The 22,053-nt window shown below is 46.3% G+C and overlaps 1 protein-coding gene across 2 annotated transcripts in view; it reads right to left on the reverse strand.

Moving 5' to 3' along the window:
* The window catches only part of LOC147711957 (lipolysis-stimulated lipoprotein receptor-like), a 264,280-nt gene that overhangs the window by 59,027 nt on the left and 183,200 nt on the right, over positions 1–22,053 (reverse strand). The window lies entirely within an intron of this gene.

Consider the following 22,053-nt stretch of genomic DNA (forward strand, 5'->3'; position numbering starts at 1 on the left):
AGTTGCAAATAGGCCTCAGTGAATATATATATCCTTTACACAAGGTGATTGGTCGTGGGCAACAGATAAATGTTCTAAAAGGGATATGGACATATCCTTGAGAAACCTTTGCATTTCCTCAGAAGTTTCAGTCAGCAGTTCCTTAGTGGAAATTCACCACGAGACCGGCACCTCTATGTGAGAAATGCCGCCTCACAGTCAAGGTGTTCTAGGACGATGGAGGAAGGTAGCTGAGACCATTGCGTACCGACCACCAACAAGTAAGTGTGCAGGGATTAGGGAACTTCTTACACTTCTAGTGTAGCATTGGATCAAGACCGGCTCTATAAAGGCTTTTACTCAGTTAAAGAGTATGGCCCCTTGTTCCCTGTGACTCACTAATGCATGCAATGATTAGTTCTTCGTAAATATGGGCAGATATAACCAACAACTTTCAGTGGCTCCAAACCATCGTTTTTGAATCGGCATGCTTGGGCCGCGCAGCAACTGAAAATTCTTCTGTCTAGCCGGCTTTACAATCAATACTGCCAGTCACTGCCCATGACCTTCGTTAGAACTATACACACAAGCACAGGATTGGCTCCGATATTTGCTCAGAAAGGGTGCAGACACCACAAATGTTACTATACGACGAGGGATCTCCCCTGCCACAGCTTGACTGGGCATACTGCTCTTTCTACAACCCCCACCCCTGGAGGGAGCACACACTCAACATGAGCAGTACCTCCTCACAAAAGCACTTCTCTCTACTGCATTCCCACCCTGGCCTCTCATACACTACGTTGGTGCTTGGATGGCTTTTTCAGCGATAGCAGCACATAATGGCTTTTATTCAAACTGGAACATGTCGTGTTGGAGACGTTTTCAACATTTGTACCTCCCTTTATGTTGTTGATATAAAGGCATGCAGTCCTCTACTACCTTCGACAGTTCCTTATAATAAAAGAGTACATGTTAAGATGAGCACAAGACACCCGATATGTACCCTACAACCCTGAATGAGTCTTCTCCTTTCCCAATGAAGATGTCCCTCATTGACCAGGACCCTCCGTTCTTCCTAAGGAGCGTTATTCCACCTCTCTTGGGGTAAGTCACTTCCATATCCAAAGTATATAATATTACACAAGTATGTAAGCCTTCTGCCAACAGATCATGTGAGCGGTTGAGAGATATATATATTTACACCACCATCCACACGGTTACTCTGTGTTCTTACCATTATTTTCACTGTATGTTTGCAGAGTCAGACGAGAAGCCGGATAACCTCACAAGAGCATCCCCTATTAGAGGGGAGACCTAAAGCCCCAGACAAGGGCTTACCTCACTTTCTTTGGTCCTGACAAAGTGTTGCCCAATCACTGGGCACACAAGGCACGAAACATATTGACCACTCCACATTAGAAGCTATCCTGGTACTTCAAGACCACATAATAGCACCTCTATTTTAGCTACCATTCACTCACTCCACTAGCTACACTGTTAGGTAGCCCCTTTATTTGCACTCATCCGACGGCATCCTCAGATCCTAAAGATCTCCGATAAAGAGCCCGAGGCCCATCAGGCATTGCAGCGCCGGCCTGACTAGGAGCACCGAATGATGAAGCATGATCTTCGGGTCTTCCTACGACAGGAATACCAGCCACTTGGGTCAACCCATGGTGACCACCGGTGGCCTAGGAGTAACTAACCCTATCTTTTAGAGATTCCCTAAAAGGGATATGGACACTTCCTTGAGAAACCTTTGCATTCCCTCAGACGTGCAAGTCAGAAGTGCCTCAGTGGAAATTCACTAGCAGTAGTATGAACCTGCTGTTCCTATCCAAGTCATGATTAGCCCAATTATGTCCAGGAGTGAAAGTCTGCATATAACTCCAAGTTTGTCACTTTCAGCACAGACCACTTTGATCATGCTGAGGCTGTTTTTTATTTACTTTGTTCTCTACCATGTAGTATAAACCAGGCCACCAGTACTGTGCTCTCACTCTGGACCTACGTTAGGCTCCTTCCTAGAAGCTCTTCATGTCCAAGGACAACAATGCTCTCCCATAACATCTAGGGTGAAATGATTTTCGATTTGCATAATTTGACATTTGTGATCAGAAATTCCTCCTTGGTATTCTATGAGGGCTCTCTTCATCTTCTAAGTTTTGTCTTAGGGAGCAAGTATTTATGCATTTTGATTGGTATTCTTGTCATGGTCTGTTCTTCCCTTATGGGTTGTTCTTCTTGGTACTGTTCAAAACTATGACTTTTTAAGGCTAGAACAAAGCCCTTTAACTTCTTCCACCTCATATGGATTATTTAGGGGGATGCAGGACAGACATCCTGCTATAACATTTGTTGGAACAGGAAGGTATTCTACCGTAAAGTTGCACCCATCTAAACCTAGCAGCCATCTGGCAATCTACGGTGGCAGTCTTATGTGAAAATAAAAACCCTGTGTTTGTGGTTGGGCCAGATAAGCGGTAAACCTCATGAAGAGTTTGAAGTGCTGGATAGCCCATAAGCTACAGCTTATGGCTCTAGCATGGATAAGTTCACTTCTGATCCCTTCAATGCTCTAAGAGAAAGCAACATTTTTCTTCTTGCTACTAACAACCTGCGTATGTGCGGAGCATAGAATTTTGTTACTGGCATCAGTCATAATGACTATGTATGGATGCATCAAATATCACTAGTAATGGTGCTCTGCAAATCTTTTTAAATCTGGTTAAAAGCATGGGAACTATTTTCTGATGAGATATATAGGGCCTCGTTCTTAAGAACAAGTGCTACCAGTTCAGTAATATCTGCAATGTTCGTTTTTTAATGCACAATGATTAAAAAAAATTAAAAACAGCTTTGGCAATCATGTTTAGGTTTGATGTCATCTTTGGAAAGTGTGTGGTTTAAGTATCTATCTAGGCCCACGTCAATTTGGATTTATTTCTAAGTTTAACTTTTATTGTTTGGTCTGGTGTGAACTTCATTTAAGCTACCACAATGGGAGGAGACACCAGAAAGCAACATTAAGATATTATCCGGAAATCATTAAAGTTAGGAAGATTGTGCAAAATCTGGTGAATTATGTGCTAGATTACTGTGGCAGTCAACGCCAAGCCCAGTAGCGCCTAGCTATTGGGCCTGGCTACAAACACACCTTAACAATTTTTTCATGTTGGTAAGGTGTAATGTATTTTTCTTTTGCTCTCATTGTCTTTATATGAGAATTTCTTCCTGGTAAGAAAAGTTTCCTTATGCCAGAAGTACTGCATGACCTGGAGGATACTAATACAACAAGCTTGTTTTCTGCTAAACATATTTCTAAAACCGCCACTTCAGTTTCTCCTCAAGGTAACCAACTGGAAGAAGAGATGGCCTAATTCTGATTCGGTTTCACAGACTACCACAAATGTCAATATACGTGTAAATAATGTATTTATAATAGGATTGGTGTAATCCAAAAATGGAAAAAAAAATACTTGAATTCCTGAGAAGGGGTTAAAACGGATATCATAAATGAAAACTTTAAAATAATTCAGACAATCACACCCAAAGGGATCTTGCAAGTGAACTAGAAATGTTCCCTTATTCAAATGTCAAGACACCAGATAAGCCTCGACTGCCAGCTACAAATGCAACAGAAGAAAAAGTTTCTCATTTTGATAACTATATTGCTGGTGGATGCTATATCCTCCTCACCTTATAAACATCCACCAGGCACCAGCTGAACCTGTAAATGTTTGGTCTAGCAAATCTAGTCTTGACGGCCTCAGATGTAACAACTGAGTATATACCATGCAGTTTGCTGTGCTAGCATCAGCTCCTTGTATTTATTAAGTACCCACTGAAGGCATGCAGAAAGGCACCAACATAAATGACAGTGAAAGTCACTGCAGAGGCTATAGTAGGACATCAAAACCTTCTACAATTAACAGCACTAAATCATCAGAGGAAGACGAAGGGTTGTGAGGAACCTGTGCAAATTTATAGTATCCACTAGAAATGTTGGTTCGGAACGTAAATGTTCTCTTCTGATGAATACTTCCTGATGATGCCTCAGCATACTTATCTTTCAGCAATATCCTGTTGGAGTTGGGGCTGAGTAGTGCTTGTCAAAAAAGGAAGTTGTGCAACATAGTCACAGCCCTGGGAAACTATCTATCACTGCATGACTGGGCTATGAGGCAGTAATGTTAGAATTAAGTATACAAATAAGTAAAGCAAATCCGAAACATTTCAGCCACAGGGATACCCAAGAGTTGCCCTAGAAGCGGAGCATGAATGCCAACCGAAGCATCTTTCGTAAGAAAAGAGTACACTGCTGTGTCATTTTTTTGTCCTATAGAGCATATGAAGAGCCAATCGTTCACTCTGTTAAGTCTTGGGCTGTAGATTTAATATGATACCCTACATCTGGGATTACGTGCATGGACATTCTCATCTTTCCTGGTGAGAGAGGAGGAAAGAAAGAAGGGAGGAAGGAAAGAAGGAAGGAAGGAAGGAAGGAGCAGTGAAGGACTACCAGGTAGAAGGCAGACATGACTTCGGTAGAAAGCAAAGTTGTGTGAATACCAGCTTGTCTGAATGGAAAAGAGTGAAAAGGGGCCAGTCCTAAAGCGCCTGTATTTCGAAGATTCCAAAGACCGAAATAACGGTCGTCAAAGTCTTTAAAGTAAACAAGGTGAGCAAATGAGCTTAGGCAAGAATGGCAAAGTCATAAGGAAGCTTCATGACAAAATTAAAATCCCACTTAGTAACAATGAAAGGGGTGAGAATTTTTTTTTAAAAGTACGTTTTAAAAATGCACAACTCTGGCAGCGTACACAAGGAAGGCTGACTAAGGAGACACAGGATTTTGGAGAAGCACCACTGAAGGACTCTCATACACCTTGAAAACGGTAATATCAGGCTGCCTAAGGCGATCAGGTACAGAATGAAAAGGGCTTGAGGAATTGAAAACAGTGATTCTTGTGTCCAACAGTGCACTTATCATGGTCAGTGTGAGAGAGATAGGACTTCTGGTTTTGATGAGATGCCCAAAGTGTGCCGAAATTTCATGGTACACTGAAGATGTTCCAAGACTAGTGTAGACGACCCTACATTCGGCAGTCAGTCATCCAGTTATGGAAAGCACTGATCTCCATAGGAGGTCATCACTGTTGCCGACAATTTGGCTGAATACTCATGGAGCTGTCATTGGAACAAATGGCACTATTGTATACTGTTATAGGGCCCCATGATGAACAGGAGGTAAAGCACATAAGGGGTGGGGGGACGACGACCAGTAGCTGGAAGTGCGCAATATAAATATACAACGGCACAAACTTATCCCCAACATTCTACAAAAGCAGAACCTGAATCAGGGACAGCATTCTGAACTTTCCTATCCAATGAAGTGAAGGAAGAACAATTGTTACTTACAGGTGGTTCTCCAGTATTGGTGTCTTTCATAGATTCACATGCTTGAATATTCCCTGTCGTCGAAGTGGGAGCCCCACGGTAAATAAAATAGCAATAAAATCCCAATAAAATATGCATATAAAAAAACATCACATCAATTCCAAAACCAGAAATACTTATAAGTACCAGGTTAGCATTAACACAGGAATACATAGGAGAAAAAGAAATAGTTTTATAACAAATCCATGTCATTATGTTAGTCGGAACTACAGCCTATCAGGCGCAAGCACCCCTCTAGAACCTTCCCAGAGGGTCAGGCCCTCAGATTTTCGCAGCACAGGAGTGACAAAAGAGTCTAGGAGAAGAAGCGAGCCTCTGAGGGGATGTTGGTGGGTCTCATGTGAATTTATGAAAGACACCAATACTGGAGAACCATCTGTTTACAGGTAAGTAACAATTGTTCTTCTCCAGTATTAGGGTGTCTTTAATAGATTCACATGCTTGAATAGAATAGTGAGCAGTAGTAGCCGGTCGCAGGCCAAAACCGCATTGCATAGGCATGAAAATGCATGAAATGTCAATGTTGCCAGGCAAATATTAACGATAAACCATATAGGCGGAGGGAAGGACAGAGGCTCACCTTATTTAAAAAGATTGCGAAGCACCGCTTGGCCCACTGCCGTATCAGCTTCGTTGATCGTCTCATGGCAGTAATGTCTTGTGAAAGTGTGCCTGCTGGACAACATAGCTGCTCCACATATTTGGTGAATCAGGACATGAGCAAACAGGGCAGCAGAGGATGACATCGCCCTGGTGGAATGAGCTCTCACTGAAGATTGAAGGGGCTTGCCAGCTTTCTGATGGCAGAAATAACTTTCCGAAGAAATCCAACGTGCAATAGTTGGCTTGGTAACAGAACGCCCTTTGCGCATGCGTTCGTAAGCAATGAACAGTTGATCAGACCTACGAAAGGGCGCCGCCCTGTCGATGTAAAAATTAGGGCATCTTTTAACGTCAAGGGAATGCAAAAGTTGAGGATTGGCAAAGAAAGATTTTAAGAACACAGGTTCATTGAGGTGAAAATCAGTTGGCACCTTGGGCATGAAAGCCGGATTGGTGCGAAGCACAACACAGTCCGATTTGAATTGAAGGAAAGGAGGTTTAATGGTAAAGGCGTGAATATCACTCACGCATCGGTAAGAGGTCAAAGCAAGAAGAAGAGCCACCTTCCAGGTTAAAAATTTTAAATCAGCTTTGTTGATGGGCTCAAAGGGAGCCTACATCAATTGCACAAAAACAACATTGAGATGCCAGGTAGGAGGAGGACGCCGAATGGGCGGGAACTTCCTGAACAGTCCTTTGAAAAATTGCTGAATGACTCTGGAAGAGCAGAGAGAAGAAGAACCATCCTGCCCGAAACGAGATATTGCAGCCAGGAAAACTTTCAAAGTGGAATGGGAAAGTCCTGATTGAGCCAACTGTAGAAAGAACGGCAGAAGCTGAGCTGGAGTGGAATGGACGGGATGGATGTTGGCAGCTGCACACCAGCGACAGAACCTTTTCCACACAAGCTTGTAAGTTTTAACTGTAGACTGAGCTCTCGCATTGGCGAGAACGTCTCTACATGCTGGCGAAATATTCAAATGGGCAAATTCAAGGTCCTCAGGTTCCAGGCCGATAATTAGAGAGGAGGGGTCCGGATGACGGATCTGACCCTCGTCCATCGTGAGGAGATCCGCCCGAGGATGGGTTCGCACTGTGAGAGAAGCAGCAGTTCCGAGAACCACGCTTGTCGAGGCCATCTGGGAGCAATCCGAAGAATGTGGCGCGGCTGTCTCCGCATTTTCCACAATACTCGAGATACCAGCGGAATCTGCGGAAAAGCGTAGGCGAATAGATTGCATCAGTCCATCAAAAGGGTATTCCCGGATGACCCTTGATGGGGAAGCCAGCTTGCATAGGACGGGCATTTCCAGTTCACAGGGCTCGCAAAGAGATCCATGTTCGGACGGCCCACAGCCGAAAGATGAAGTCCAGAGTCGGCTGATACAACTCCCACTCGTAGGTCGAGGACGCAGACCTGCTGAGGGAATCCGCCAGGATGTTGGATATGCCTGGTAGGTGAACCGCTGTCAGGGTGATCTGGTGACGAAGTGCCCAGTCCCAGATACTCTGTGCCAGGTGAGAGAGGAGCGGTGACTTGGTGCCCCCCTGCTTGTTCACATAGTAAACACTGGTGGTGTTGTCGGTCTGAATGAGCACTGCTTCTCCCTGGAGTAGGAGATGGAAAGATTTGAGCGCCAGGAAGATAGCCTCTAGCTCCAGCCTGTTGATGTGCCAGGAACGTTGAGACAGGGTCTACTTGCCCTTTATGGATAGCCCCTGAAGATGTGCGCCCCAGCCTTCCAGGGAGGCATCCGTGGTAAGGACAAGTTCCGGAGCGATGGTGAGTAAAGAAGTACCAGCAGCGATATTTGACGGCTGAGCCCACCATAGAAGACAGGAACGCATCAGACCGGTCACCCGGACCAGATCGTTGAAAGAGCCGGTGACCTGACGCCACTGCATGTCCAATTCCTCCTGAATGGGACGACTCTTGAGCCTGCAATTTGGGAATCAGGGAGATGCAGGAGGACGCCATCCCAAGAAAGGATTTCAATACACAAACTGAAACGGACCCTTTTGAGCGGAGGAGAGCCACCATGCGTAGAATCCGTAGCTGACGCTCGGGAGACACGAATGCTTTCGCCAGTGAAGTATCCAGAGTGGCGCCCAGAAAGGTCCTGCAAGGAGCCGGATCGACCGGAGACTTCTCGGTGTTGATGGAGAGACCGAGGGAGCGGAACAGAGTCAGACAGAATCGAGTGTCCAAGGACGCCTGATGGCAGGATTGCGACTTGATGAGACAGTCGTCCAGGTAGGGAAAGATTTGAACTCCCTTCAATCGTAGGTATGCCACCACCGGAGCCAGGACCTTCGTGAAGACGCGAGGGGCGGAGTGAAGGCCGAAAGGCAGAACCTTGAACTGAAAGTCTCTGCGCCCTACTCAAAAGCGCAAGCACTTCCAGTGTCTTGGAAGAATTGGCACATGGAAATACGGGTCCTGAAGATCGATGGTAGTCATGAAGTCGTCCCTCAAAAGAAAGCAGAGAACCTCCGCGAGCGTGAGCATGCGGAAGGATTGACACTTCAGATACTTGTTCAGGGCTCGCAGATAGAGGATTGGACGCAAGTCACCCGACTTTTTGAGGACGAGGAAAAACCGGGAATAGAATCCCATCCCTTGAGACTTGGGAACCACTTCGATGGCCCCCTTCTGAATCATGAGTCGGATCTGCTGAAAGAGCTCCTTGAGGTGAGCCGGGGGTGGACCAGTTGGAGGAGTGTTTGGAGGGAACTTGACAAACTCCAAAGCATGGCCTTTTGATACAATGTCCAGCAAACAACGGTCCGAGGTGATTGAAGACTATTTGGAGTAGAAAAGGGAGATTCGACCTCCAACTTTGAGCGGGGAAGGCAAGTCATTGCTTCTTAGCAGCGGAACCTCTGTAGGAAGATTTTCCTCTGGAAGATTTTGAAGACTGCTGCCGATAGGACTGCTGAGTCTGGGAGGAATATCTTTGATTGCCTTGGCCGTAGGAACGGTACTGGGTGGATCCACCGCGAAAAGAAGAGGGGGTGCCGCGTCCGCAATCGCACCACGAAAAAGCAGCTTGTGAAATTGTAAAGTGCAGAGGTCAAGAGCCATCTCAGTGTTCTTTTTTATAGTTTGCCGTGCATTGTCCACATGCTGGCCAAAAAGCGATTTGCCGTTATAGGGCATCTCGAGAATTTTCGACTGGACTTCCTGGCGAAACAAGGTGGAATGAAGCCAGCCCTGACAACGTAAGAAGGGTGCTCGCGCAAGCTGACGAAAACCAGTGCACGCATTGTCCACAGAGCAGTCGATAATTTCTGAGGACGCTCTCTCTCCCTCCTGAAGAATTTTGAGAGCCTCTGCTCTAGAGGGCTCAGGAATGAGGGCGATAAAAGAAGACATATCAGACCACATCTGGCAGTCGTAGCGCCCCAGAATCGCCATAGAATCTGCAGCCCTCACGGTGGAAGAAGCCAAAGTGAAAAACTTACGGCCAATGGCGTCAAGCCAACGTCCTTTACGGTCCGGAGGAGCGGTAATAGGGGAAGACTGATTCCTGGACCGACACTGCGCGGCCTGGGTGATCACGGAATCAGGCTTAGGCTGCGTGACCAGGCAAGCAGGTGAACCTTGGGGCGCTCAATATTTCTTCTCCAAACAAGGAAGAAGTGCGGGAATCGTATTTGGTGTCTGCATCAATATGACACCTTCATTCCAAATAAAGTCAATAATGGGCAAAGCCCAGACTTGTTTGAAGGGCTGAATCTTGAAGTCATAAAGAAAACAGTCCTTGTCCTTCGTGACAATAGGAAGCTTAAAGCGCTGCACCGCTCGTTCCATAAGCTGGTGAAAACTATCTATGTCCACAGGAGGGGAATCGCCTGGTGGAGATGGAGTCTGGACCCGATAGTCGTCTCAATCAATCCGCGATGGTCCCATCATCATCATCATCAACTTCTCCGTCCTACCTGTCCGGGCGAACGTTATCCTCAAACAGTTGCATGTACTTGAATGGAGGTTGATGGGGCAGAAGATACCGCAGGCTCCGGCAGTGAAGGAGTAGGAGGAGCTACTGAAGTTACAGGCACCGTTGGAGGAGACCCCCGATGAGACTGTGGAAAACGCCTACTGTAATCCTCCAGCATATATTGGAGATTTGAAATGAGGGAAAGGGGTATTTGAGCTGCTGGAACCTGAATAGAAGGTTCCTCTTGCTGGAAATAAGAATCTTCCTTTTCATCCTCGTAATCATGACATTTATTGACTAGCTCCGAAGGACTTAAAGCTTGTCGGAATCTGTCATCATCCTCCGCATCTGAACTTGAGTCATGCTCCGAACCGGTGGCAAAAAGAGGTGATGGAGGCTGAGTTGACTCAGAAGTGAAAGCTGTTCCAGAGGCATTTGTCGTCGCTGGTGCAGAGGGCCAGCTGTGGAAGGCCCAGAAGCGGATTAAGAAAAAGGCACCAGAGGCAAAGATGCAAATGTAGAAGTCGACGACTACATCGGCGTTGACTGAACAATCATCGCCGACTGAACCATCGACGAAGCTGTCGACGGCAATACCACCGTAACCGACGAGTCCGCCGTCGATGGAGCTGTTGATGGAGCTGCTGTCGACCGTGATCGGAGCCGGCCTCTATTGAGCCGTCGTCGACTGAGCACCCGCCGACGAAGAGGCTCTCTTCACTGCAAGCATTGACTAGGATTTTGACGTCGACAAGACCTTTTTTGACGTCGACGAGATTGGAATAATCGACGAGACTGATTTAAAGCGGACGAAGACCATCGTCGACACGGAGGACATAGACGCCGCCGATGATGATCCGCTGGCACAAGTCGTCGTCACGTCGTCGTCAGAGCACTGGAGACAGCAGATTTCGTCAACGGAACGACTGTCGACGAGCATGTCGACGATGTAGCATGTCTTTTTAGAGGAAACATGTACAGAAGGAGCTGAGGGCGCCGGAGTCAGATCTCGAAGGCGCAGACGTAGCAGGAGGTGGTGGAGACACCACAGGAGCCTTCTGGAGAGGATGCTTTCTCTTCTTCAGAAAAGGAGATGGCAACTCCTGAACACTGCTACGCTTTGAAATAGCTCTGGACACACTTGACGCAAGACTTTCTGCATCAGAGAGAGGTGAATCCTTATCCTTCAACCTCTGCAACCACAGGAGAAGACGCCCCTCCCTGTCCTTAAGGGTCTTGGTTGAAAATGTCCTGCAGATTTTACATTTTCCTATCTCATGTTCTGGATAGAGGCAGTAAATACACTTCTTGTGAGGGTCCTCTGAGTAGAGCCGCAACTTCCAACAAGAAGAACAAGGACAAAATAAAGACTTCTTACTTGAAGACATCTCAGAAAACTGAAGAAATTTAGAAAGAAGATGAAAACTGAGCAAAGCTCAGGGAGACTCCCTTCACATGACTGCGGTAGAAAATCTGAGGGCCTGAGCCTCTGAGAAGGTTCTAGAGGGGTGCTTGCACCTGATTGGCTGTAGTTTGGACTAACAATGACATGGATTTGTTCTAAAACTATTTATTTTTCTCCTATGTATTCCTGTGTGTTAATGCTAACCTGGTACCTATAAGTATTTCTGGTTTTGGAATTTATGTGATATGTTCTTTTATATACATATTTTATTGGGATTTTATTGCTATTTTATTTACTGTGGGGCTCGCACTTCGACGACGGGGAATACTCAAGCATGTGAATCTATGAAAGACACTCTAATACTGGAGAACTGTTTATAATAGGTAACATTCAGGTTAGGCCCCACTAAGAGCCTGACTCTCCACAACGACTTTCTAGAAGTGCAAGCATTCCAGCGCTGTAGTGCTGTGAGGAAGAGTGAGTTTCAGCTCTCTGTCGTTATGGTAGACTGGAGCAGATGCTTGCTATGATCAGTAGCCTTGTCACTGTAGGCAAGGCAGCTAGCCATCCATGGTACTATTCAAGTGATGATGCGGTAAGTTAGTCTGGTTCAGCTGACAGGTCAATGCCAGTCACTGGGCTTCTGTAGCCGGAACTCCAGGCACACAATTCAGTATCCGCTGCTCTTTGTGATGAAATGTCTCCACAGCAACCCCCTTTGTAATACAGTGTTGCAGACCTTTGGGCAACTCTTAGGCAATCAACCAGAATGGTGCAGCTGCAGTTATATCTTCAAGGTATCTCCCCACCCCCTTGTCTTTTTTTTTTTAACACTTTATAACTTTATGATAAACCACAAGAACAGACAAATCCCTGCAGTGAGGGAGACATTTTGTGATAAACCACAAAGAACAATCAAACCCCGCAGTGAGAGACAATAACAAATATAAAAGCGTTACATTCAGGCCTTCGGAAGAGACTACTGCATATAGGGATAATAACAGGGGGCCTGGTTTGAAGTGTATGCCCCGGTGGAGGTGTTACTCTTGTTAACTGTTGGACCAGGGGATCCATTGTAATAACATACAATAGCGGGGATACCGGGCAGCCCTGCCTCGCCCCACAAGAAATAGGAATGAGAAGGTGATAGAGACATTGGCCCTAAAAAGGACCACCGGCTGGGAATACAGTAGCATGACCAGTGCGAAGATCCCCTGTGGCAATCGCAGTTTGCATAGGGTGGTGCACAGAAATGGGCACTCCAGGGAGTTGAACGCCTTCTCTGTGCCCAGTAGGGCCAACACAGCTGGAATATCCGGGCAAACTGTTCAGCAGAGAGAACACAGCCTTTAAGTTGAGCGGTAAGGAACAAACGCCGACTGCATAGTTGAGATTATGTGCTCCAACAGCAGCGACAGAATATTAGCTAGGACTTTGGCAAGTATTTTGATGTCAAAATTCAACGACAATAGACATGAAGAGCCACTCTGTGGCTCTTTGTAAGGCTTCAACAACATGGCAATTACAGCCTCTTTCAGCGTTGGGTGAAGAATGCCCGAGTCTAGTGACTCAGCATACATCGGCAGCAAGTGTGGCACAAGGAGGTGCTTATATGATTTATAAAAGCTCCTGGTGAGTATGTCAAGCCCGGGGGCCTTAGAGTCGTCAAAGGAGTCAATAGACCCGTCAAAGGAGTCAATCGCCAGCACTATCTCCTCAATCGAGATTGACTTGCTAAGAAACTGCCTATCAGCATCTGGGATCCACACCTTTGCAATTTCCAAGAAGTAGTCAGCCAATGTGGTGACGTCGCAGGATGTGCGGGAGATGTACAATTTTTATAATAGCTGAGGATTTCCGGCAGGATACCACTGTTCTCTGTAAACCGTGACCCATCCAAGGTAAGTACCTCAGGTATGTAATTACTGCCTCTCGGTGGACGGATAAGCCGCTCTAGTGTGCATCTCAGGTGCTACCCATCCCCATAATGGCTAGCTCTAGCATATTGCCCCATATAAGAGAACTCACTCTGTGCTAGCTCTCGAAATTCCTTCAGCAGTGCAGCCTGGCTGTGCAGCAGGGGGTCATGGCGTTTCTGGGCATCATCGCGATCTATATGAGCCAGATGGACCTCCACTCGCACCAAACTACTACGCAGATCTCTGAATACCACGGAGTGTTTAGAAATGTGGACCCGCAACCCCCCCAAATAGAAGCTTCAAATGTCTCCCTCAAAGTTGCTTTGTGGACACCAAGCCTGCTTTGAGTTTAAAGAACACTACTATTGAGGTGAGCAGCTAGGATCGGAATACTTCGTGATAAAGCGCAGGGCATAGGAAGAGTCTATGATGTACAAGGCCTCCTCCGAAGAGCATCTACAAGACCATGTGGACTCAAGTAATCAAAGAGCGTATGTGGGAAGTGAGACACACGGTCTAACAATGGGGTCACAGTAGTGAAGCGGAGCAAAAGTGTATACAAGTTAATGTATGGTGCGGGGCTGAGTGAAATGTGAATCCAGGCGATGTGTCATGTAGCTGGCGTCAGGCATACTTAGGACATATGTGTCACAGAGGTCATTAAGCACCTGCAATGAGCGGTGCTTGCAGTTGGGCGCTGTGAAGGTGGTGTCCAGGGACGAATCCAAGATCATGTTAAAGTCGGCTCCCATGTTTACATGATCAGCGCTGATGCGACCCAAAGGGACCCGAGGTTTTCGAAGAACTCCGGGGAATCCACATTTGGGGCGCATATATTAACTAGCAACAATTGATGGCCCGCAAAAGTACTGGATACCACCACATATCTGCCCTTTCACGGAAGCTGGCAATGGGGTGAAAGGGAAAACTCATTAGTATGCATACCTCCTAGAGTAGGTGCTGTAGCAAGAGACGTATCTGTGGGGCCCCTTTGTGGAGGTAAAAGTGGTGGAAATCCATGGGGGTAAATGTGTCTCCTGGAGAAATGCAATTTTCGTATCAGGTTGATAAAGTTACTGTAGTACTTGCTTGCCTTTGCGTGGATCGTTGATGCCTCTAATGTTCCATGAAAAAAACGTGAATTCAGCGACTGATTCCCCTACTAATAAGTGCATTCATCATCTGGGCATTGGCATGTGTGTGCTGTATATGAGCAATGGCCACTAGTAGTGGATGCTTCTGCATGCTTAATCAACTGACAAAGATAAAAAAAACAGAACTACAAACACCGTCAAACCCTCACCCCTCACACACTGAGCACGGAACCACACAGATAATCCCCGATTAGGAAACGAATAACATAGCATCAACATTCAAAACATCAACCTTAACAGTCTCCAGGTTGGAATAACACTTCGGCACGCAAGCCCCAATAGCAATTATTTCTGATCCGTGGGGCTGTAGAAATTGGGCTCACAATAGCTTCAGAATATGGGCATTTTGGGGAACGCAAAACAGGTCAGTATTGCTTGAAAGCATGTCTGACTCAGCCAGGGGGAATAAGCAAGGCAGTGCATGGGGTACACAGGCCAGCTGAAACTACCAGTCCGGTGGGAAAAGGTCAAAGCTCACAGAGGCATGCAGATCCAGGGAAGAGCATTCAGGTGTGGTGTAATGCTGTGGGGACAGCTACTTGGTGTGCTGCTTGCAGAAAGCCAGTGCATTCGCCGGTGTTTCAAATTTTCGGGCATTCCCATTAATATCAACCAAGAGATGGGTAGGGTACAGCATACCATATTTGCACAGTCATTGTGAAGTCTGGAAAAAGGAGAGAGTGGCACCCTAGTATTGTATCGGGCCCTGCTCACATGCCAGTCTGAGTGCGGTATCCATCGCTTGAAAGTTGAAGAGACGGTCAATAATGGAGCGTGGCAGGGGCCCGAGGACAGGTCTTGGGCCAAGAGACAGATGTGCACACTACTACAAAAGTGGACGTATAATTCTGAAGACCAAAGTGTTCCAAATGTAGGTGCTCAACACATGTCCATAAGGCCAGTGTCTGTAGATTCCGCCACACCAAGTATGCGAAGACTACTTCAGCGAAACCTTGCCTGCAGATCCTCATTTTTAATGGCCACAGTTTTAAGCAAAGGATCAACGCTCTCAAGTCGCTTGCGAACCATTAATGAGCTGTCTTACAAACCAGATAGTCGTTCCCTGACACCATCTAATCTGGTGTTGTGGTGGTCAATGTGCTCCCCCACGCAGTTGCTCGAGTTTGTAAGGGTGTCAAAACAGGCGTTGATGGAGCCGAGGCCCACGTAGAGCTCCGCCATAATGGCGTCTGTACCAGCCATCTGATTGACCGCCGGGGGGTCACGCCGCTCCAGCCTTCTCCCCAGTAGGTCTTTCTGGTGGTTCAGTGTTTTGGGGCTTCTCAAAAGACAGCTTGAATTGTTTAGGGTCTCCCACACCATGGTACATTAAGCCCAGATTGCAATAGCATGTTGCCATGGGAAAGAGGAGATGTCTCACAGCAGTGGAGAACCAGACATTTATGTGCCTCCGGGTGGCAACCAGGAGAGTGTGCAGTACTCAATCAGGCCTGCAAATAATGTGAAGGGATCTCCTAATGCTGAGCAGTCATGTTAGGGTAGTGGAGGATGGGCAGGCACCCTTTAATGTCCTACAGGGCTCCCGTGGTGTTGCGATGCAATGGAGAGCAGACAGCCAGGTGGGCCCTATAGCATGGTCCTGTCTCTCCCACAATGGGAGGATGGTAAAGAAGATATGCCACGGTGTGGGTGTTGTGGTGGGGTAGGCCGCAAGTAGCAGGCCGTGGGATACATCGGTAGGAGGTGGTGTAAGGCTTCAGGCCGGTGAGGAGTGTAGCATGCACCCCACCACCAGGCCCGTTCAGCATATTGCTGGTGGCTTTCTCTGGCAGAGTCCGAGTGGTGCGCCCAAGGTACATTGTCACAACTCATCCTGTGGAGGTAAGCAGTTCACAAATGGACCGCTGGGCCAAGACAGCTCAGTGTCCCAGGCTCACCCAAGGCCGTGGGGGCTCCGAGGCAGGCCAGATCCGCTGCAAATCAAGCTGGCCAGTCAACATGAGGGCACGAGTCTCTCCGGCACGCTGACTGTATGGTCTGGACCCCCTATTTAGCTGATGGCGATGCAAGTCGTGTGAGAAGGGTGTGGTGTGGCACAGTCCGCAGGCAGCAAGCTGGTTCCAAGGATGTAGAGGCGTGAGGTGGTGCGAGGCCTATGGCCTGCTGGACTGTTCCCATGAGGCACAGGGTCAGACTGATTTGCATATAGCCATGTCTGAACTGGGGTGGCAGAGTGGGCTAAAGAATGGTGATGGATTAAACCCAGATCTTTTGACTGGGTGTGAGTGTTTGATTGGTTCAGATGCTCCGTCCATTACCACCCCCTTTTTGTACCGCTTTTGGCTGCCATAAGTGTGACAGGGTATGCTCAGACGTGAGTCCCTTGCTCACTTTGTCACTGGATTCAAGCAAGCCCGGCTGAAGACGACTAATGCCAGAAACCGGTCCTTGGAAGCTTGATTCTGGTCCAGGGAAGACATGGCTTGGCAGTTCGGGCTGGACTGTTCCCATGAGGCACAGGGTCAGACTGATTTGCATATGGCCATGTCTGAACTGGGGTGGCGGAGCGAGCTAAAGAACGGTGATGGATTTAACCCAGATCAGTTGACTGGAGGTGAGTCTTTGTATTGTCAACGCTCCATCTATCATCCCCTTTCGTTTTTCTTTGTTCGCCCTAAGTTGGCAGGGTATGCTCAGACGTGAGTCCCTTGCTCACTTTGCCACTGGATTCAAGCAAGCCCGGCTGAAGACTGCTGTAATGCCAGAAACCGGTCCTGGGAAGCTTGATTGCGGTCCAGGGAAGACATGGCTTGGCAGTTCGGACTGGACTGTTCCCATGAGGCACAGGGTCAGACTGATTTGCATATGGCCATGTCTGAACTGGGGTGGTGGAGTGAGCTAAAGAACGGTGATGGATTTAACCCAGATCAGTTGACTGGGGGTGAGTGTTTGTATTGTCAACGCTCCGTCCATCTCCTTTGGTTTTTCTTTATTCGCCCTAAGTTGGCAGGGTATGCTCAGATGTGAGTCTCTTGCTCACTTTGCCACTGGATTCAAGCAAGCCCGGCTGAAGACGGCTGTAATGCCAGAAACCGGTCCTGGGAAGCTTGATTCCGGTCCAGGGAAGACATGGCTTGGCAGTTGGGGCTGGACTGTTCCCATGAGGCACAGGGTCAGACTGATTTGCATATGGCCATGTCTGAACTGGGGTGGCAGAGTGAGCTAAAGAACTGTGATGGATTTAACCCAGATCAGTTGACTGGGGGTGAGTGTTTGTATTGTCAACGCTCCGTCCATCATCCCATTTGGTTTTTCTTTGTTCACGCTAATTATCAAACATATGCAGGGATGGATCCAGGAATTCCTTGAAATAAACATTGGTTCTGCATCCCCAATGATTGTATGGGACACCCTAAAGGCGAGGGTCGGAGGTGAAACTCTAAGGATCTCAGTCTGCAAAAACAAAAAACAAAAACTCCTAATTAGTGAATTGCAGGGCAAATTAAGGATAGCAGAAATCGAACTAGCCCAGTTGATTCAAGCCGGGCAAGATATCCAATCTGTCCAGAAAGACATAGTCCTTGCTAAGGCCGAGAAAGGGGGAGTTTTCGCTGAAAAAAATCACAGCTAAATGGGCAGTTTCTAGGGAAAAAAAATATGAATGCAGTGACAGCATTGGGCACCACTTGGCCGTCAGGACCAGACAACAGGTCACCAACAGCGAAATACATGAAATTTAACTGCTTACCGGGACAAAGACTAAAGACCCAACTCCATAAGGAAGGGATTCCTGGAATTTTACTCCAAGCTGTATACAGAAGAAAATCATATGGCCAGCGAGATAATTGAAAATTAGATTACTAGCTATCTTAATGAAATCGATCTTAAGCTGCTCAGCCCAGAGGATAGCGAGTCATTAGATCTTACTCCAACCTGGGAGGAAATTTTGGAGTCACTCTTAAGTCTTTCGGACGGGAAAGCCTCAGGTATGGATGGCATCTCTGGGGAGTTTTATAAGATTTTCGCCCCACAAATTAAAACAATCTTCACAGAGGTAGTAATTTCTATCTTTAACGGGACTCCCCCACAGGCCTCCAGGGCAAGCGCTAGAATATCTATATTTCCGAAAAAAGATAAATCCCCTCTAGAGATGAGCTCCTACAGGCCCATTACCCTTATTAACTGTCACTCCAAAATGTTTTCAAAGGTACTGGCCTCCAGAATCTCCCATGTAGTAGAGTCATTAGTGTCGGAATGGCAACATGGCTTTATCCCTAAAAAAGGGACAACTGAGCATGTTAGGCGGGTGATCACCCTGTTTGATGCTGCACAGGTTGCCGGTGACCCAATGTCATTTACACTACTGGACGCTGAAAAGGCATTTGACCGGGTCTCCTGGCAATTCCTACGGGCTGTAATGAGCAGGATGGGATTTGAAGCTCACACAGGCGGTACAGGTACTCTACCTTGAACCAAGGGCCTGTGTGTCCATAAACGGGCAACCCACTGGCCTATTTAACATCTCACGGGGTACCAGGCAGCGCAGCCCCTGCTCCACTCTGCTGTTTGCTCTCTATCTAGACTTATTCATCAAACAAATTGAAAAAAATATTAACATCTCACCAGTTATCTTCCAGGGTATTAACACTAAAATCTTGGCGTATGCCGATGATTTGGCCATCACTTCTCCCGACCCTGCAAATACTATACTAGCGCTGGAACTGGAGGCTCATAAATTTGGGAGATTATCCGGATACGCCCTGAATAGAAATAAAACACAAATAATAGTGAACAACCAAATTACTTGGGCTGACAGTAGGGTAGTAGCCAAAGCTAAATACCTGGGGTCTTCATCTCATCCAAGATGGATGAAATTGTAACAGACAATTTAACACCTCTTGCTGTTCAGACCAAAAAGGCCTTAAAACGAATTGACAACCTGCACCTAACTCTTGTTGGCAGATGTAATGTCATAAAAATGACATATTTCCCGAAACTTCTCTATCTTTTTCGCACAATACCAGTGGAATTTAGTAAGGCAAATCTGCTCAAATTTCAACAAATCTTTACGCAGTTCATTTGGGCCTATTCCCAACCTAGGCGAGCACTAAGACAGCTATCGCTCCCAAAAGAAGGAGGAGGCTGGTCCTTCCCTAACATCATGCTATACTATTGGGCTTCAGTGCTACAATACAGCTCTGAACTAGTGAGAGAACCAACTACTCTTTCTGTCTCAGGGCTCCCCTCGCCCTTTCAACTCTTACTGGGCGAACAGCACTGGGGATGTTTACTCCGAGAGATCTCGTATGGATATTACAAGCATGTACGGTTCAAGACCCTAATGAACTCCTATAAAATCTTTCGCAACATTCGTAGAATCTTTGGGCTGGGCAGATTTAACTACTATTCTCCCACTCTTAACAGTAACTTACCAGCTATTTTTGGAAAGTCTTATTTCTCGGAGTGGTATAGGGCCGGCGTCCTGAAACTAGGGGATCTGATCACTAGCGAGGGTATGAATTCCTTCGATTATTTACAATTAAAATTTAGCCTGAAAAATCAAGACACCTTCAAGTATCTCTCCATCCACGATTTCCGCTCTAGGAAGGTCGGGGGAACTGCAGGCTTTTCGGAAGTCGAACTTCTGAATACACTGCGCAACACCAAGATCCCCTGCATCGGCCTTATATACAACATAATTAACAGACAAACCCCAGATGATCTTCAAACCGTCTCAGATAAATGGCACACTAAACTGGACTCTCCTCATAGTATCTTCCATAGCTCTTTAGCCCCGTCTCAAAGAATCTTACTCTCTGCCAAGCTGCAGGCACAACCTTTCAAAACTATTTTTTTCATAAACATTACACCGAGCAAGATCACTAAATGGGGGACTGGCAATGGGACTTTGTGCCCTCGGTGCTCTGATGTTGGATCCGACTCAATCCACATTTTTGCAACATGTCCAAAACTTGCCCCAATACTTAGGATACAGGAACTGTTAAGTGAAGTCACTAACCAGCCTATCGCTCTAAACCCTACAATTATTTTGCTGGGGACTCAGTCTGACTCTCCCAGGATTAAAAATTAAGGACTGGTCTTTATCGCAATGGCTGTTTGGAGGATCTGTGTTGCCTCCGCCTGGAACGATCTTGACCCCCCCTTCTTTTTCTCAATGGCTGGCCAGGTTAGTGGCCACATACCACCCAGAAAAAGCTGTCTATGCTTAAAAAGGTCGCAAGAGCTGGAAAAAGGGCCAGGAAGTTTGGGAAAAACTGTCCTCTTGGCTAGAACAACAGGGGTAATCAGTATAAACTTCTTTGAAGTTCTGTTTTCTGTTGCGGTGCTAGTCTTTTGCTTTGTGCTCTGTACTCCTTTTTTCTTTTTCCTTCTTTTGCTTTTGTGCTTTCTTCTTTATTTACGCTACCGATAATAACTTAATATGTCTATATTTTCTTGCGCCTGTGTTAAAATTCTGTGTTTAAGGGTGGGGGGTGGGGAGGGGGGAAATGTTGACTGTATGTATCTTTTCACTTGGGTTTGAAATAAAAAAATTTTTTTAAAAAAAAGTAAATGGTTTCCTCCACGTCTTGTTTTTATTGATTCCTACAAATTAGTTTGAATCAATGACAAATGTGATTGTCTGGTTTGTTTCTCTCTGTTAATTACAGTCTTTATGTTTTCTTTCGGATTGTCTGTTTAACTTATGAATTTTAACTATGATATGATACATTGATATATTGACTGAATTTTTATAAAAACTTTTTGGGAAATTCTTAGATTGAATTATTTTTGCATACTCTCACTCACTCGAGACTGGGAGTATGAATGCTTTTTGACTAGGTGTCTGGATTTTGAATTAATATATCTATTGGGCCTTCCAAAGGGAGTTATGTACGACTGGTAAGTCTTTCTTGGAACCCTGCCCCTTTGGATTGTGAGGCCCCTCCTATTGAATTTACTCCCACTCTCAGACACATATAACAGAGCTACTTTCTAACGTGATATTGGCCAATTCGGAGATCAGCACAGCAGCAAAACTTTACATGAGTGGGCCAGTACGCCCCACTTCAGTGACACGGGTAAAGAAAGCTTTAGGTTTACCTTCTACTAACCCCTTGAAAGCTATTATCCAGCCTGGAGAGCAGTTGCATCATATTTTCAGAGAATCTATGCTGATGTGCCTCATACAAACTAAACTTAGGATTGCAGAGACTTTGCAATTTTTGACTATCTTGAGGGGCTAAATGGACTTGCATTGATTGTAGTAGTTACTTCCCGGACGCTTTCAGACAATCATTCTGGATCGACTTTCCATCCCTTTTACAGTGAGTTTCTGTGTTTTTCAGTGCAAAGATGCGGGCTGTTTAATACAGCAGGCGTACTTATGTTCTATCTATAACTATTGTACAGTCTGTGTACACAAGAACAAAATCTTGCAGTTTACTGATGCAGCCCTGTAAGCCGTAGCTGCTCTTAATTTACGTGCAATGGTGTACTTTTGATATAACAGTCCTATCAAGATTTGCAAAGCTTCCATCAGGGCACCTACTGTATTGCAGCCTTGGACCACAGATTACCACGGAGCACACTAATCAGAGCCAGAATGCATTATTTGATGTCCAAAT

Source organism: Lissotriton vulgaris, chromosome 5 (genome assembly GCF_964263255.1).
Source record: "Lissotriton vulgaris chromosome 5, aLisVul1.2, whole genome shotgun sequence".
Taxonomy (NCBI): Eukaryota; Metazoa; Chordata; class Amphibia; order Caudata; family Salamandridae; genus Lissotriton; species Lissotriton vulgaris.